We start from the raw sequence: 8202 nt of genomic DNA, 5'->3' as shown, positions 1-8202 counted from the left end.
CATATCTTTTTCAACTAAAAAAATCATCACTTGTAAATAAGATCTAGGTCAAAGGTTTTTAAAATGGGGTCGACAAACTCCCAAGGGACTCATGGATGTATTTCAGTGAGTGTGTGAACTTGGATGACAAAAAATTATTTTCGTATTTATTTAACTTTTGTAATCCTGTGTATTTAATTTTATGCATTTAGAGGCATTATTCTGAGAAATGGTCCATTGGTTTCACCAAACTCACAAAAGGGATCTATCACACACACACACACACACACACACACACACACACACACACACACACACACACACGTTAAGAATCCTTGGTCTAGATTAATTATATCTTGCTCACTGGCTTGAGTCATCCCATGGATTTCCTAAGAAATACTGCCAATATCTGGTTAAATTTGGGAAGCTTCCGCAGGTTAGGTGGCTCCTCTGTGGTGAGCTTATAGGAAAATTCCTCTTTTAGACTTGCTTGTTTCTTCCAGGTGCCCTAGCATCCTTCTAGACACATAAGTTCACAATCTTGGAGTCATGCATGATTCCTCACTTTCCCTCACCCAGAAATGCAATTGGTTGCTATGCCTTGTCAATTCTAACTCTGCAACATCTCTTGCATCATTTCCCTTCTATCTAACTCTTACAGTAACTACTCTCATTCAGGTTCTCCTCACTTCTTCACTATGGGAAGAGCCTCCTAATTGGTCTTCTTGCTTCAAGACTCCCTTCTCTCTCATCCATTCTCCACAAATCTGCCAAATTGATTTTCCCAAGTCACGGGTCTGACTCCTTTATTCAAATTCCGGTGGCTCCCCATGATCTCTAGGGTGAATTAACGACTCTTCAGGCTGCCAGAGCCCTTCAGAACTTGGCTCCAACCTTCATTCCCAGCCTTAATACACATGATTCTCTTTCAAGCACATTATGAGCCAGCTAGACTGACCTTGTTTCAGGGCTTCTGCATGGTTGTTCACAATGATCTCCGCCTTTTAGAATCCCTACTCAAACTTCAGCTCAATCATCACCTGTTATATTGAGATCTTTCCTCATCTTCCCAGGTACTGGTGCCTCTCTTCCACTCCATGCCATATTACCTAGTATTTATTTTTTGAGTATACTTACTTATATATGTACATACTTATATGGCATTATAATAACAATGCTACTTGCCACTGCTGTAGCTGTGTAAGGCCAATAACACCAGCACACAGGAGGGCTACTAGGACAGGTCCTTTGATCGTTTTTCATATATATATTTTCATATATATCATTCACTTAATTCAGGGGAAAAAGTTAGCACCCTGAACTTCAGAGAAAATACAAACAGCAATTACAAGCAGAGAAAAATAATACAAATCAACAGATAGGCTTCTAACCATCTGACCATAGCAATACATACAGTTACCAGAGAGAGAAGTACCAACATCTGGGTTTTCAAAGCCAGGGGGTGCTCCTTAATGGCTACCCAGAGTCTTGTCTGGCCAAGTTACAGCAACACTCTTCCAATGGGTGAGCCCCCAAAGCAAAATGCTAAACTCTGAGTATATATAAGCTTCCTCAGGGTCAGAGGGCATCACAACCATGTGACTCAAACTCATGTGACTTAGGCTTTCTTGTGACTCAAGAAGGTCATAAAAGACTCTTGATTCAATTGAAGACTTTTGATTGAAACAAAGGCAAGGCTCAATCAAAGGCACTTGATTACCTTAGTGTTGAGAAGCATTTCAGAAGAAAATACAGCAAAAGTCCCACCCTGCTTGCCATTACAAGCATATGTATGTATGTGTGTATATACACATATATATACATATACATGCTGTCTCCCCTGATAGAAAATAAGTTCCATGAGGGCAAAACATGTTTTATTTTTGTCTGTGCATCTCCAGTTCCTAGAACAGAGCTGCAATGGTGTTCCTAGTTCATCTAGTCTAAACCCTTTGTTTTACAGATGGAAAAAAAAATCTGCCTGGAAAGATTATATTATTTGGCCAAAGTCACACAGGGGGTCCTTTAACTCCAAGTTCAGCACTCCTTCCAACTGTACCATGTAGCCTATAGCAGGGGCTTTAATGTTGATGGATTGATTGGACCAGAGCCACAAAAGAAGGGCAGGCATGGATGGATTGCAGTCTGAATTGTTAAAGTCCATATTGATGAGATAAAAATTCAATTGGAGTATTTCAATCTTTGGATTGAGGTCACATCAGGAGATCAGATTAAAGCTGCTTCTTCAAAGTAGTTTTGTTTGCTGAGCTGTCATAACTTTTATGTCTGACATAACTAGGGAGTTTACATAACATTTTTTACTAGTTAGAATTCAATGTCAAAAGCTTTTATTGGTTTCACTAGCACCAGCAGAATAGACAATGAATAAAAAGTAAAGATGAAGGAAAATCTCAAACCACCAAAATAAAGATGGTGGCAGAGATTGGTCAGAATATAAGGAAGTTCTGCTTTGAAGTAAAATGGCCATTTCACAACACAAAATTGAAGGTTGTGTCCAAAGGAATAATGTGTCAGCTTGAAATGGAGTGGATGTGGTCCTGACATGCTGCTGATTTATTTTGTGGCTGGTGCATTTCAATTAACAATGATTTGAGTGGTTGATTTATTGCTTATACTCTATAAAATTATTAAATGTGCTCTCCAACCTAAGTAATAGCAGTGGTCTGTTTTCATATGAGCACAATAGCTTAGTGAGTATTTTAGCAGGTCTACTGACAATTGTTTTTAAGGGAAAAAATATTTTTGTTCTTGGAAAGTTCAACCTTTGCAGTTGTGAGGCTTTATGGTTTAGGGCAAACTTTTTCTCATTCACCTAAAAGTGAACAAAACAAAAATAAAGCATCTTTATTTTTAAGATTCAAGTGAATTAAAATTAATTTTGCTATGGAAGTTTTGGAAAAAGTTTCTATACCTCTGAGGTAATTGTAGATACCTGTGGGGTATCACAAAATAAGGGCTTGAAGTCAGTCAACTAATCATAGCCACTGACGTAGAAAAATTAAAGGATTTTCAAACACTTTGTAAGCAATAAAGTCAATAATAAAACAATCTTGCTTGCTTAAATTATTTTAATCTTTTCACATTAGAAACTGTTTACATCTCCAAAATTTTTAATTGATTCTTTTTTTTTCTGGTGGGAACATGGCTGTGATTTGAAGACGACAACTATTTAGTAAATAAAATTCAATTTACTGAAATTCAGTTTACAGTTAGCTTTATAGCTAAACGCATTGATTCCACAATGCAAGGGATACTGAACAATAACAAGTAGGTTCAAATCTCAGTCTCTTTAAAAAAATTCTTTTTTTATATCCCCTTCATTTCTGACTAAATCTGTCTTCCTTCCCATAAAGAATAAACTAAAACCTCTCAAAACAAAATGAGAACAAAAGCTATTCAACAATAGCAACCAGCATAGCAATGGAGTCTAACAGTATATGCAACTTGCAATATTCCACACCTATAGCCCCCCACCTCAACAAAGAAGGAAAACAAGTCCATTTTCTGTAACTTTTTTTCAGGCCAAGCTTTTCGGTTTCTATAACTACACTGCTCAGGTACGCCTTTTCTTAGACCACCTGTTCCAATGGGCCCTGTTCATTAAGAAGATAAGTAAGATAAAGTATTAGACTTTTGTATTTCTATAAAAGGGATCTTTAGGAGAGGTTTATAGGGTGAATATGACCAGATCTCATCCCTAAACTAGTAACTGGCTTTTGTTAGCCAATCAATTAATCAGTCAACAAGTATGTGTTAAATATTTACAAGGTGCAGGGCTCTGGAGAGACAAAGACAATCATGAAGCTGTCCCTACCCTAAGAAAGCTTACATTCTATCAGAGGAGACAACATATTCATATATACAACATAAACAGAATTTGGGGGGAGGAGAGCACTTGGGGGTGGGGGATTCAAGAAAGCTTTGTGTAGGAGTTGGCACTGTATCGTGCAAGTTCCACTCTAAACATCAAAGAGCAGTAAATAAAACCATAGGTTCTAGGGGCCTTCTCCCTTAGGAGCTACTCAGTCAACAATAAATAGTCTCTTCCTCTCTACAACCATCAGTCTGGTATTGCTCCTAGGAGCTATTAGGCAAATGGAGTTTTCCTGGCAGCTCACTTGCCTTTCTCTCATCTCCCACCCCTGCAGGAAATAGGACACTGTCAATCCCTGCATAGATAATAATCTGAAGGCCTGGGTTTCAACTGTTACTTAAAATGAGCAAAACAAATGTCTATTGTTTGCAGGGATTATTTTAACTGAGGAGCCTCTGAATGGATGGTGGATGAAAAAGCTTCCATGTGCTCATAATGTCACCATGAATCTTTTCATTGGCAAAGAAAGGGTCAGCAGCCCTTACTTCAGCTTGTCCTGCTCCAGTGATGATTTCTTTAGGTGCAATGATAGATCATTTCTTTAGGTGCGATGGTAGGCGGCTGTTGCAATGCGGTCCTTTCTGAAGACCTGCCTCAATGCTGCTCTTTCCTTTCACTTATGTTCCCAGGACACTGCACATAATAACTACATTGGGGATGGAGGTAATGTCACTGTTGTTTCTATCTGCCAGCAAACACATCTGACTCCTGCAGTGCTGGCAATTAAAGTGACATTTACTGGCAGGGTTTTCAGCTGGGAGCATCTTTGGTAACAAAGAGAGGAGGGACTAGGCAGGATTACCGAGGGCTATTTAGCCTAGATTTACAAGGCATGAGGGGAGTTACAGAGGTGCCCTACAACTGCCGGGCATCCCGGAAGGTATTGATGAGTGGGTGTGAGTGGACTGAATGTCTTTTCATCAGCTCACAAAATTCTAATGCTGTTTCCTCTCTCTGTTTAGCATCTTTTACAGCAAGGCAAGTCCTAATTATACTTGCTTATACACTGGTAAATGGGGGTACATTACACTAGGACTTCAGGGTTTAATTAATTGGGGGTGATCTAAAGCATGTATATGATGCAATCTAGTGTAGGGGATGAAAGGCTGGCCTTGGAAACTGGGAGATCTGGGTTGAAGTCTTGCCTCTGGCACATGCTATCTATTTGACCATAGACAAGTCACTTAACCTCTTTGATGGCCCAGGTAAAACAAATTCCTAAAACAATTAAGTTACAGATGAGTGGGGAGTTATCACAGAAGGAGTTCTGGATTCCAAAGATACCACTTTTCTGGAAACTCTCTCATTCTTCCCTGTTCCCCATATCCCAATAACTAAATAAATTGACATTAAAATATTTTAATTTTAAATTACAACCAGAACTATTATACTGAATCTAGCTCAGAGATTAGTAGCTTTTTATATGTCAAGCCTTCTCAGCCAAGGGAAAAGACAAAGTTTATTAGGGATTCACCACAACGGGCTTAAGAAATTCCACCAAATTCCAAATTAAGAAATCCCACCCTTTGTGACGCCTATTTCCACAAGCGGGCCAGATTCAACCTAGTGAATTAGATTGAACCTGAGCACCTTCATGGAGGCAAGATGGAGATTATATACACAAAGATTGTAGGAGGGAATGAGGGGTGGTCTGGGGTGACTAGAGGAGGGGTTTAGGGAGGGTCTTGAGGGGAAGTCTAAGGAGGGCAAGGTGAGGTAATGGGATTAAGGGTGGAAAGTAGCTGAAGGCATGGATACTGATATATCAAGGGTGGGGAAGTAGCTGGACAATAAAGGGCGAGGCTAGGTAGAGATTTGGGCCTAATGATAATGTGAGGCTTGTGGCCTTAGGGGAAGGCCAGATCCAGTTGGAAGATTCAAGGACAGTTCAAAGGGGCTCCCAGAGACTGTATTCCAGATTCAAGGGGGTTCCCAGAGACTGTGCCCTCATCATTACAAAAGAAATGAAATATGCTGAAATAGTTATCCATATGTTTTAAAAAAAAGTCACAGACCCAAGGTTAAGAATCCCTAAATTCTAATCCAAACAGAGAGCCAGAAAGGATACACAGCTCACTTAATGTCACACAGTTAGTTAGTAACAGGGATAGGAGAAGATAAAATAAGTGAAAGGAGGTTTTTTTTTTAAATGAGGAAGAAAAAAATTACAGACAAAATAAGATGACTATATTTAAAATGTCATGGAAGAATTCATGGACTCTCTTTGTAAGATAGCAAAACCAGTTTCCAATGCATTGGCTGATAGATCCATTATGTATGGAAGTATTTTTTCACTGTGCTGTGTTTCTCCTTCATTTTCAAAGAGAACCATGACATCAGGAAAATGATGCCATGACTTGCAGTTGACTTTGATTTGAGTGAGGTAGGGCTGTGCAAGGTCACCAGCCTCACTTTCTCCTCCAGAGACATCTGGACCCAGTGACCAAATATTCATCAGGATGACTAGAGATGGCCCAGGAAGCAATGGCCCTTTTAGGCTAAGGTTTTTTTCATGTACTCACTTAGAGTGAGATAATGCCCATTCAGTGAATAGGCCTCTTTAAGAAGTGAGTCCAGGAATGTCCCCTTCAATTAGAAAAAAAGAAAAAGAAATCAAGCTGGGAGGGGAAGACCTTCAGGGTTGCTGTTCCAAAGAGAAACAGTTACTATTGACATTTCACTGTAAGGCAGGAGGGCCCAAAATACAGCCATTAAAGTGGAGCTTGGGCAGGGAAAGAAAGAAAGAAAGGGGGGGGGAGGGAGGGAGGAAGGAAGGAAAGGAGGGAGGAAGGAAGGAAAGAAGGAAGGAATCTAGCTAGTAAACCCCAAGTTAAATGGGCAGCTTTTGACCATTAAAATTTGTCTTCCTTTGGAGAGGAGAAGGAGAAGGAGAGGGAGAGGCAGAGGCAAGAGGCAAGAGGCAGAGGAAGATGCAGAGGATGAGCTGAGTTACCCAGCTAGCTGGGTCCCCTTTCTGGCAGCTAGATCTACTCACAGGTTGTGTTTGTCCTTTGTTTTCAAAGAGGACCATGATATGAGGGAAATGATGACATTGATGAGGGCACAGTCTCTGGGAACCCCTTGAACCCTTGAACTCTCCTTGAATCTTGCCACTCGACCTGGCCTTGGCCTGAGGCTATAACCATTAAGCCCAAATGCCTACCCTGCCCAGTCCTCTATTGTCCAGCTGTTTCCCACCCTTAATCCTGTTTCCCATCCTTAATCCTTGTGAGAAAGGTGGTTTTGGCGATCACTGGACTTCCTAGGCAGGGCCAAAGTCCTGAAGAAGAACCCTGTGATAATCCCTAGGGAAGGCTGTACAGACCACAGGACTCCCAGAGGAAGACCAGGTGGTAGCCATCCCTTAATCTGTGGGGATCACAGGGCCTCCTAGGGGTCAGACCCTAAGGAAGACCCAAGTGATGGCCCCTTAGGATGGCAGTAAGATCACAAGGCTCCCGAGACAGGGCCGGAAGTCCCATGTGATGTCCCCTTAAGAAGGCCGTGCAGACCACAGGGTTCCCCAAGGGAATCCAGAGTGGTAGCCCTCTTAACACCGCAGTGGGGATCACAGGACACCCCAAGACAAGATCCAGGAGTAAGCCTGGCGAGCTTCCTCTGCCTGTTGCTTCCCTTCACTTGACCTTAGGAAAATCCATGTGATTTGCCCATTCACACCCAAAGAATTCAGGACCAGAGTGGGCAGAGGAAGGCATTTTATTACGCTCCCCGGGAGAGCAGGTGTAGTGCTTGCAGGAACACTCACACCAATATAGCTGCAGGAACAGGGGTAACCATTCCCTCCACTCCTGCTAGAGTCATGGTTAGTTTACAATCTTTGTTTTTTACGTAGTTTTCCTAGGTTATATAGTTTATATAAATAGGATAATAAGGATACAGAAGCAAAAGTAAAGTTAATTAGATTTTCCTTGTCTTAGTTTAGGATTAAACTATATTCTTTTACTTCCCCTATTTTCCCTCTTTAACATATGCAAATTACGCAAATCAGTAGGCCTGGATTCTTGACCAAGACCAGACCCTAGATAAGCTTGAACAGGTTCAAGTGGGTTTGGCCTCTCTAATTCCCCAGACTGCCTTCTCAAAAAGCATGCACATGCGTACAAGCCTCTGACCTCTCACCTGACCGACCTTGAGGCCTGGTCTCTGCTAAAGCTGGGGTGGTGGAGGGCAGGGAAGCACACCTTTAGTTCTGTGGAAACAAAACTCCTCCTCGCATTTCTTACAATCCTGATCAAAATATCTATACCCTAGCTCTGTTACCCTAGCCCTTTATGGTCTGTCATTTCCATATAGCCTTCAGCTATTTC

The sequence above is a fragment of the Trichosurus vulpecula genome, chromosome 4 (assembly GCF_011100635.1).
Source record: "Trichosurus vulpecula isolate mTriVul1 chromosome 4, mTriVul1.pri, whole genome shotgun sequence".
NCBI lineage: Eukaryota > Metazoa > Chordata > Mammalia > Diprotodontia > Phalangeridae > Trichosurus > Trichosurus vulpecula.
Note: the sequence above shows the minus strand (reverse complement) of the source record.